Source organism: Cervus elaphus, chromosome 5 (genome assembly GCF_910594005.1).
Source record: "Cervus elaphus chromosome 5, mCerEla1.1, whole genome shotgun sequence".
NCBI lineage: Eukaryota > Metazoa > Chordata > Mammalia > Artiodactyla > Cervidae > Cervus > Cervus elaphus.
Window position 1 is genome coordinate 126,034,087 of NC_057819.1, and position 9,889 is coordinate 126,043,975.

The 9,889-nt window shown below is 51.5% G+C and overlaps 1 long non-coding RNA gene across 3 annotated transcripts; it reads left to right on the top strand.

Moving 5' to 3' along the window:
• Positions 1-3,669: 3,669 nt before the first annotated feature.
• On the top strand, positions 3,670-5,758 carry LOC122693486. 3 transcript variants are annotated; one of them, XR_006340916.1, is made up of 3 exons: positions 3,670-3,919; positions 4,118-4,197; positions 5,363-5,758. It is a non-coding gene; the product is annotated as an uncharacterized LOC122693486 (long non-coding RNA). The 3 variants fall into 3 exon arrangements; XR_006340915.1 differs by having other exon boundaries at positions 5,429-5,758; XR_006340917.1 differs by having other exon boundaries at positions 4,121-4,197; positions 5,429-5,758.
• Positions 5,759-9,889: the final 4,131 nt, after the last annotated feature.

The following is a 9,889-nucleotide window of genomic DNA, read 5'->3' on the forward strand; positions in this document are numbered from 1 at the left end:
GCAAAACAAAGCCCTTTGTGGACTGGCTTCTCCTTCCGCACCAGTTTGCAACCCCTGCTGAAAACCTCCAGCAGCTGGTGGGTGGTGGGGGAGGAGGGGCGGGGGGCTGGGCTCCTGTCTTCCTGCTTTCAGCTCTGAAAGCCATGTTTTTTCCAGGGCCTGTTGCCTTTCAAGGTAATTTGATTTTTCTTTTCTCTAGGTGCCTTTGATCCTCTAAGGTTGCAAGGCATAGCTACTATTTTATTTGCAGGCTCTGATGATGGGAGAAGGATTGTAAAAAAGCTGCTGCCTGAAGACACAAGCTCCCTCTGGGTTGTTGTCAAGTCAGTTTCAAGGTCTCCAGGGGAGTGGAGAACAGTGCATGGGGAGGAAGAGGCTCCCAAATGTTCTTGGGCCTCCTCGAGTTGGGATGACCTACTCCCATTTGCTGACACTAGGCTGCCAAAGCTAGGAACTAACTCTCTCTGGTGGGTGCAGTCACATACCCATCTATCCATCTTCTAGCCATTCTTCATCCATCCATCCACCCATCCATCCTCCGTTCATCCATGCATGTATATGCGGATGTCACAAATATTTACCAAGCTTTGCTCATGTGTCAGGGTGGTGCTGGGTGTTGGGGTGAGAATGATGGCTGGATCATGGCCTCTCTCTTCACAGAAATTGCATTCTTGCTCCCGCAGTTTAATGCACACATCCAGCAAGTGGGGAGGACATGGAGGCCTAGAAATGCCATCCACCTCCCTGGATGGTGGGCAGCAAAGAAGACTTTACTGCGCAGGTGACACATATACTGGGTTTGGAAGTTTTTTCAGTTTTTGAGCAGATAAAAGGAGAGAAAAGTATTAATTTATGGAGGATGGAATAGCATGAGAGAAAGGCGGCGGCAGCATTCTGAGCCCAGTGCAGACTCTGGGCAAAGAAATCAGTAGAAAAGCAAGGGGCATCCTTCCCAGACCCTGGACACACCCTGAGAGTGCCTAGCATGTTTGGTCTTTGGTGTAGAACATGGCCCTGCAGGCTGTGAACTGTGTGGCAATGGAAGGTCACGGATGTCAGCAATACACGTGGCAGGATTTTGAGCTCCTTCAAAGCAGGTTATAAAAAAAAGAAAGCCTTTATATCATGGTTATTGTTGGTAGAGGTACCCCTTTTAAGCTTTTCATTCCTTCCAGCGAAATGCCCAAGGCAATTTCCGATGCTCACAACACTTTGAGGTAAACACACACTACAGATGAGTAAACCAATGCTCAGAGAAGTTCAGTAACTAGTCCCAAACCACACAGGTCTCTCGGTCCCCAAGGTCATGCTGTTTGTTCACCCGCTGGGGCGAACCCTCAGCACATCCCATCCCCTCTCAGGGTCTGCCCAGGAATCAGAGCATAGCAGCAGTGGGTTTGGGAAACCCACAACACGTTCTGAAACCATGCCCGGCAAAGCTCTTACCTGGTTTTCATTTTTGCTGATGGGTTCCCTTTGCATGTAATTATTTTGCCAAGGTGATGTTAATGACATGTCCACTCCACTTACGCTCATCATCTGTATTGCCGGGCAGACGCGGGCTCCTTCTGGTTTTTGCTGTTTTTCTTCTCCGAAGGGCTCTCCATCATCAGCAAATCCCTGTTCTGCTCATTATTTATGTGCCTGAGTCCCTGCTCACCTGTGCTTTCTGAGAGGCCCTGGCAGATCCAATTTCAAGCCCAGGAAGCTGTGTCTGTTTCCATGTAAAACAGAAGAAGGGAGAGCGGGGAGCCATCAGGCTGATTATTCGTAAGTTGTCCTGCCTCATCTCTGAACACGCTTCTCTGTGCCTTCCTCAAACCCATGGAAGATGGCAGCTTGTCTCATCTAGGTTCCCCCGAGACAAAACAATGGAGTTGAAAACTTACGGATGTTTCTGGAAAAAGGTGGAAACCAGGTCTCCCAGTTGGCAGTTTCCTGGGGTGAGCTGTGGGGGTGGGGGTGGGGCCCTTGGAAATCCCTAGACGCAGGGGTTCTTTGTGTGCCCGTGAAGCCAGTGACATCTGTCTGTAGGGATGCTCCCCGAAGTGCTCAAGGGTGGAACCGGAGGGGATTTTAATTTTCTTCTTCATGTTTTTCTATAAGATCTAAATTGTCTGCTACTCTCTGTGTTGCTTCATCAGAGAAGAAAAGGACAATGAGCACCTTAGAACAAACAGAACCCACAGCGCAGCCCCCTCTGTGGCCGGACAGGTGAGGGCAGGTGTGGTGGGCAGAGTGAGCGCCCCTGCCTTTCGCCGAGGCTCACGGAGCCCCCACCCTGGCTCCAGAGGCATCTGGGGTGAAGACTGCGGAGTGGAGCACCGGCTCCTCACCCACAAGCTACCGACCTGTTTTAAAGGGAAACGGGGGCTGGTTGAAGATACATTTCCCATGTCTGAAGGTCTGGGTCACAGGAGAAGAGAGCCACGAGCTCCTTCCGTGATGCGTCTCTGGACAAATAACACGATATAAATGTCCATCCCAGAACTGTGTCCCTAATGCACGAGTGGCCATTGAGGGGAATCAGGGCTGCCTAGGGACAGAGCAAGAAACTTCTAAGGAAAATGTCATGCTTTTCCACAAAGAATCCCAGGTGCGATAGAAAGAACCACAATGCAATGTTTAGGGTGTTTTTGACCTCCCTCCCCAGGCTCCAGGGAGCCTGAGCATCTGTTGTGGCCTCCACTTTTGTCCCTGCCCCCTGCTTGGGGCCCTCATCCCTCATTCCTAAAGGCTTCTCCTGCTTTTCAGCTGCATAGACAGCCCCCCCAAACCTGCCCTGACCCCTCCCAGATGCCACTCTAGCCAGCAGAGCCAGCATCCTTCATTTCATGGTGTTGTCAAATCACCACCTCCTCTGACATTCTGGAGTGTGCCCTCTTCCTGGCCCGCTTTTACCTTGAGTCATGGGTTTTCTGACCTTGGTTCATATGGGTGGAATCCCTACCCTCTGTAACTGGGGTGTTAGGATCAGTTGTTTGAGTAGGGCACCATTAGGATGTCGAGGGGTGTCTGGCCGAGGAAAGGGAGCAGTGACCGGACCACACAAAATAATAGAACATGGAAGATTATACCTGGGAGGGGCTCAAGGGACTGTCTCCCTCAACCCCCTCTCTTCTTTCTTATATGGAGGTGAAAATCAAGTAACAGAAAATTAACCATTTTTTACAGCATCCAGAAATTACTTTATTTGCTTTTGGCCACGCCTCATGACTTCGGGGATCTTAGTTCCATGACCAGGGATGGAACCCAAGCCCCTTGCATTGGGAGAGCGGAGTCTTAACCACTGAACTACCAGGGAAGTCCTGAAAATGAACCATTTTAAGGTACACAATTCAGGGTCATTTAGAACATTCATGGTGTTGTATATCCATTCTCTTCAAATAGTTCTGAAACGTTTCCATCCCCCTAGAGAGAGAACCTGTACCCATTAGCAGTCACTCCCTATCCCCTCTGCGTGCCCCTACTCCCAGCCTTTGCACACTTGTGCCTGTTTTCTTTCTCTACTGAGGTGCCTGTTCGAGCACTTCATATAAATGGAGCTGTACGCGGTGTGACCTTTAGTATCTGGCTCCTTTCACTCTGCGTAATACAGCCTGTTCGTCTTACAGATGGGAAGGCTGAGCCCAGCCAGGCGGAGGGCCCTGTCCCAGCCCACGCGGCATATTGCAGGGAAGAAGCAGACCTTCCCAGGACGAGAAGACACGGAGGCGGGATCGGCAGCCAGGAGGTGGAAATGAAGCAGAGTGGGTGGCATGTCATCTAGAGCAGGACGCTTGCTGACAAAGCCCATGCAGCAGCTGGATATGAAATATCTCCTTCAAGGAGCATTGATCGGGCGTCTTCTGGATGCTCAGCCCCTTTCTCGGAGCTTACAGCCTGGCTGGTCCCAAGCACAGTCTTTGGTGGAAGACAGGTATGAGTCCAGAAGCCCCTTTCCTGCTTGTCAGCCCTGGATCCTAGACATGCCCAAAGCTGACCCCCTCACCAACAAGTGGCTGAGCCCCCAGGGCCTGCATTACGGGTCGTGGCTGGGGTTAAATGCAGGAATGTAGCAAAGTTGATAAATGTCAGCCATCAGTACTGTTTTCTCTTCACATTGTCATTACACAAGAAGGAAGCTGCTTCCTTTGGGTGTCTCCATCTCAGCGGTGACCACAGCCACCCAGGAGAGCCAGGTACCTGCTCGAATAGGTGAGGTGCGCACCCCCCCCCCCCCAGCTTTGGAGAAAGTGGAGGTGGAGGGGCTTCCAGTCTTGGAGGCCGGGGTGGAGGGTGTGGTGGGGAAGGTGTGCTTGTCACCAGGCCCAAGAAGGGACAGAGGAAGGCCAGGCTGGGCTCATTTGTGTCCCTGACACCCTGGTCTCCCTGGGCAGTCCCTGTAAGCCACCCCGGAATACCTGCTTCCATCACCTCTGCTCCTGGCAGAAGAGTCTGGAGCACCCATTTTCCTCTGGAGAGATGGTCCTCTGATACTCAAGGACCCCATCTCCATGACAATTACAGGTTAAAAATGTCTCTCTCTGCTCCAGGCCTGCGTGCATGTAAATCATACCAGCAACTGTGCAGCCAGCGCCCGCCGCCTCCCAGAGCTCCCAGCGTGCCGGCTGCTTTATCTCAGCGGTGCAGAGAGAGGGGAGCCTGTCTTTCTGTTTGGAGGAGCTAGGATCACCTAATTTTATTTATTTTTAATCAACCATTGCAGCGTGTTCTCTCTAGTTAGAGGCAGAGCTGGAGAGCAGTGCAGGCACATTATTGATATTCGGCTTTTATTTACCCAGGGAGTTCTGGGGAGACGTAGCATCTCGTTGGCAGAGACACCGGTGGCACGGCTCCATCACCCAGAGCCCTGAATGAACTCCACACAGACAATGCAAGGGCAGGGCAGGGCAGGAAGGCCCCTCGGCCAGCAGGGCCAGCTGCCTCCTCCAGCACCATGGTGGGAAAAACACCAGCCCGGCTAACTGCCTCCAGGCTGCTAGGAGATGACGGGAGCCCTTGAAGGCGGGCGGGCCAACCTCCCTGACACGTCAATCTCCTCTGCACAGCTTCTCCTGGACGCCCAGCTTGTGTCTCTGTCCCCACCAAACATGCACGGACGTCGCTTCCCTCCCCAAGGCCTGGCATTGCGCTGCTGTTCTGGCTGCAGGATGCTTGGCAGGAAGACTGGCTGTCCCTTCTTAGCGTGGGCTACGTGTATCCAGGGCCCACTCCCATCACCAGGCCCAGCTTCCAGCAGGTTCTGGGGGCTTCACCTGTCCCCCTGCCCACCTCTGTCCAGCCCTTTGGGTTCAGCCTCCTGTCTGGAACCCTGGATGCCACGGCTTCTTGGAGAACCTTTGTCTTCCTAATTTTCCAGGGAGGCCTAGGCTGATGGTTTCAGGACCCGGTCAGTGAAGATGGTTTGTGATTTTTCACACTGCAGATCCAAGCAGCCTGAAGGCCCTGCAGCCATCATTCCCTGCAGCGGGGAGGAGGAGTCAGAAGAATTTGAATTCACTGTGGTCCTGCTGGAGTGGAGGGAGAAGTGGCTGGTTTGAGCCCAAATGGAGATAAGCCTGTCTTTTCCATCCTTCTGCTTAGGAGAGAGGCCTGAGTGCCCAGCAAATGACAAGATCCAATATTCATTAGTGACTCCTGAAAGCTATAGAGAGAGGACTCATGGTTGGTGGGGGGGCGGGTTGGGGGGGTGCCACCTCCACCCACCCCAGCCATTATTTACATAATAACCTGACCCTCAGGTTACCTTTCATTAACAAACACATGCGAAAACAGAGAAGCAGCTGGCGACATCTCATAAATATATATTGTTAACCCCGGTGTAGACGGCTTACTTTCACTTACTCAGAAAAAGAGGAAGCCCCCTGCTTTGCATAGCCATTAGGGGAGGGGGGCCGGTGGAGGCGGTGGCCGCCTCCAGACTGTGCACTCACCCGAGAGGATGCTCTCTGCCTTTGAGGGCCGAGTTCAACCTTCAATTAGCTCACTTGCCTGTGTTCTGGGCTTTCTGCTCCTCACTCTCGCTGGGCTGGGCGTCTGGAGGTCTGGGAGCCAGGGATGGGGCATTTCAGGCCAATTTGTTAAGTGCTTGCTGGCAGGATCACCCTCCCTCCCCGGGCCCTGGACTCAGAGAGAGAACTGAGGATGCTCACACGCGGTTCTGAAATGACACGCTACAGCTCTCCAGGAATGAGGGCGAAGGGCCACACGGGTCCCATCTGTCTTCTTACTCCTCACATTTTGTCTTCTTCTCTCTGGGGCCCTTGCTCAGTAGGGCAAGGAGAGATCCTGGGGAATTCTGCCTGTTCTGAGCCACAGAGGTCCCTGAGTGATGTGGGGCAGGGCACGTGGTCTCTGATTGCCCATCTGCCCGGACTTGGCGATGTCCCACACAGTGGGGTGGGGGGGCACATGGATGATGAGGCCTGAGACTGGTCTGGGGCGAGTGAAATTCTGGGAGGACAGAGCTAAGGAAGGGCTGGTGCCAAAGCTGGGGAGCACTGGGCCTCTCTCTGCCCTTCCAGCCTCAGAGCTCCTCTCCTTGCAAAGTGTGAATTCACTCACATGCTCCTGGGTAGCCTCCTACAGGCTCAGGGCTGAAGTGTGGCCACAGGGAGACATTGAGGTCCTGATGGAAAGGCCCTCTGGGGCTGGAGGGAGCCCCCTAAGGAGGGCTGGTCCTAGACACCCAGATCCCCCACTCGCCAGCACCCACTCATTTCTTGGCTGGCCACACTTGGAGTGGCTGTATTGACCATAGTCACAGATTGACATCCAAGGCCCAAGGACCAATTTCTTCATTTATAATAAGGAGGAGGGTTGGGTAGACTGTTCTGCTGGAGCCAGCCGACCTGGGCTCTTTCCCTGTAGGCCAACTCCATGACCAGTTGGCTAGAATGAATGGCTAACATGAATTAAGCACCACCATAGGCCATGCGTATTAGTTATCTACTGCTGTGTAACAGATTATCTCAAACCTTAGTGGCTTTAAATAAAAAATATTTACCATCTCACACAGTTTCTGGGGGGTCAGGAATCTGACAGCAGATTAGCTGAGTGGTCCTGGTCCAGGATTTTTCAGGAGGACGTGGTCCAGCTGCCAGCCAAGGCTGCATCAGCGAAAGCTTTAACGGGGGCAGAAGGAGCTGCTCCTAAGAGCACAAGGCTGTTGGCTAGAGACCTTGCTTCCCACTATGTGGATCTCTCTAGAGGGCTGCTTGAGAGCCCTAACAACATGGTAGCCAGCTCCCCCAGTGGGAGTGATTTAAGATGAGGACAAAGAGGAAGCCACAATCCTTTTATGATAAGGTTTTGCAAGTGACCCACTGTTACCTCTTCCATACCGTATTCATTGGAAGGGAGACACTAGGGAATTCCCTGGTGGTCCAGTGCTTAGGACTTGGCGTTCTCCCTGCCAGGGACCCAGATTAGATCCCTGGTTGGGGAACTAAGATCCCACAAGCCATGCAGGCAGCCAGGAAAAAAAAAAAAAAAAAAACCAACAAAAACCAAAGTAAGTCACTAAGTTCAAGCCACAGTCAAGAAGAGAGAAATTAAACCCTACTTCTTGATGCGAGGGGTATCAAAGAATCTGAGGACATATTTTTAAACCACCATGGCAGGCATAATGTTAGGTGTTCAGTATGTGTTATCTCATTTAGTCCTCATAATCATGATTGTTAATCCCATTTTACAGGGGAGAAAACTGTAGCTTAGAGAGGATTCAAAATGAGTCAAACTCACATAGCTGGTTACCTACAGAACAGGAATTTGGAATCAGATATCATGAACCAGTGCTGCCAATAGAACTTTCTGCAGTGATGGAATTGTTCTATATCTGTGCTGGATGGTAGCCACTAGCCATGTGTGATTATTGAACACTTGAAATGCAGCTAAGCTCCATGTCTTCCAGCCAAAGACCACCAGAATACACTTGCAGCTGAATAAGTTGGATTTATTACTTGCTGCAGAGAGAGACCACACATCCTGAGGGATCATGGGGTGACTCATGGACTCATGGGGTGACTCAGCATGGGATGTCAGGAAAAATCTATTATAGAATCCGTCTTTGCTTGGGTGATTTGGGAGGTCTAAGGAATCATGATGGTGACTGCAGCCTTGAAATTAAAAGATACTTGCTCCCTGGAAGAAAAGATATGAGCAACCTAGACAGCATATTAAAAAGCAGAGACATACTTTGCCAACAAAGTTCTGCTTAGTCAAAGCTATGATTTTTCCAGTTGTCAAGGTATGGACGTGAGAATTGCACTATTTTTTTAATATAAATTTATTTATTTTAATTGGAGGCTAATTACTTTACAATATTGTGACAGTTGCACTATAAAGAAAGCTGAGCACCGAAGAATTGATGCTTTTGAACTGGTGTTGGAGAAGACTCTTGAGAGTCCCTTGGACAGCAGGGAGATCCAACCAGCCAATCCTAAAGGAAATCAGTTCTGAATATTCATTGGAAGGACTGATGCTGCAGCTGAAACTCTAATACTTTGGCTACCTGATGCAAAGAACTGACCCTGGAAAAGACCCTGATGCTAGGAAAGATTGAAGGCAGGAGAAGGGAATGACAGAGGATGAAATGGTTGGATGGCATCACTGACTTGATGGACATGAGTTTGAGTAAACTCTGGGAGTTGGTGATGGACAGGGAGGCCTGGCGTGCTGCAGTCCATGGGGTTGCAAAGAGTTGGACACGACTGAGCGGCTGAACTGATCTAACCTGAAGGAATCATCTGATTCTCATGACTCACTGGAAGTCCTCTCATTTCACAAACCAAGGCTCCAAATGGTGACTTGATTTGCCTCTGACCTGAACGACCGCTCTTCTCTGGCATGCATGGACCCTGGTCTAGGGGGAGAAAGGACCTTGCCCTTGAGTTGCTTACAGCCACTCAATTCAGGGAATACTCTTTGGGCCAAGGCAACTCCTGTCCAGTGCCACTCAGAGGCAGGTGGAGGTGTGGCCTGCCCTGGCTCTGGGTGAGTCTCAGACTCTGGCGCTATTCCAAGCCCTCCCAGGAAAGGAGAGGGTGTGGCTGCAAGATGCCCGCGGCATCTGTTGGCTCCGTGGGCTACTCTGGGGCTTGGAAGCTGCGTGTCCAAATTTGAATCCTAATGATGTTTCTGTGCCGGGGGCTGACATGAACAGTGCCTGCCACCACCTGTGCCCACACGGCACTCCCCATGCCATCAAGGGGACTCGGGATTTGACACTAATCCCCCCAAAGCCTTTTGAGCTATTCACTCAGTATTTCCAAGCCAATTACGGGGCTCAGAGTTTGCAAAGAGGGTTGACATTTGGGCTTTCCGGCAGGGACACCCTCAGTACCCATCTGAGAATGTGGTAATTTAGCAAAGAGAGAAAGCATATAATTTTTTTTTTTTAGCTTGTGGGGAGGCTGGAGGCAATCGGAAATATCCCTTGAGCAGAGTCAGAGTCTCTGGTTCAAAACAGGTAGTGTGCTCCCCACCGTAATCGAACTTCAGGGTCCCTTCGATTTGAAGCGGGACAGGTGGAGGAGGTTGGAACCTTCACCAGTGTGGGTAGGCTGTTCCCTCCTGGGAGCCAGCCCAAAGCCTCCCTTTAACTGGGATGGACTGGGGGTAGATGTCCCATTTGGGCCACTGTGTCCCAGGAGCCACAAGTGATTCACAGCTCTGAGGTGATCCACAGGTCAGAGTGGCTGGAGGGGATAGAGACCTGTTCCTTCTGGGGGCCTGATGCCCAGGTCACTTTCTGTTCTGGTCTGCTTTCTGGGCGTGTCCCCATCTCCCCTGTTGGGACCTCTCCCAGCTTCCCAAGATGGGCAAGACCAAACTGGGACTAACAGGTCCTGAATTCTTTACCTATGTTCCCAGGTGGAAACTCTAG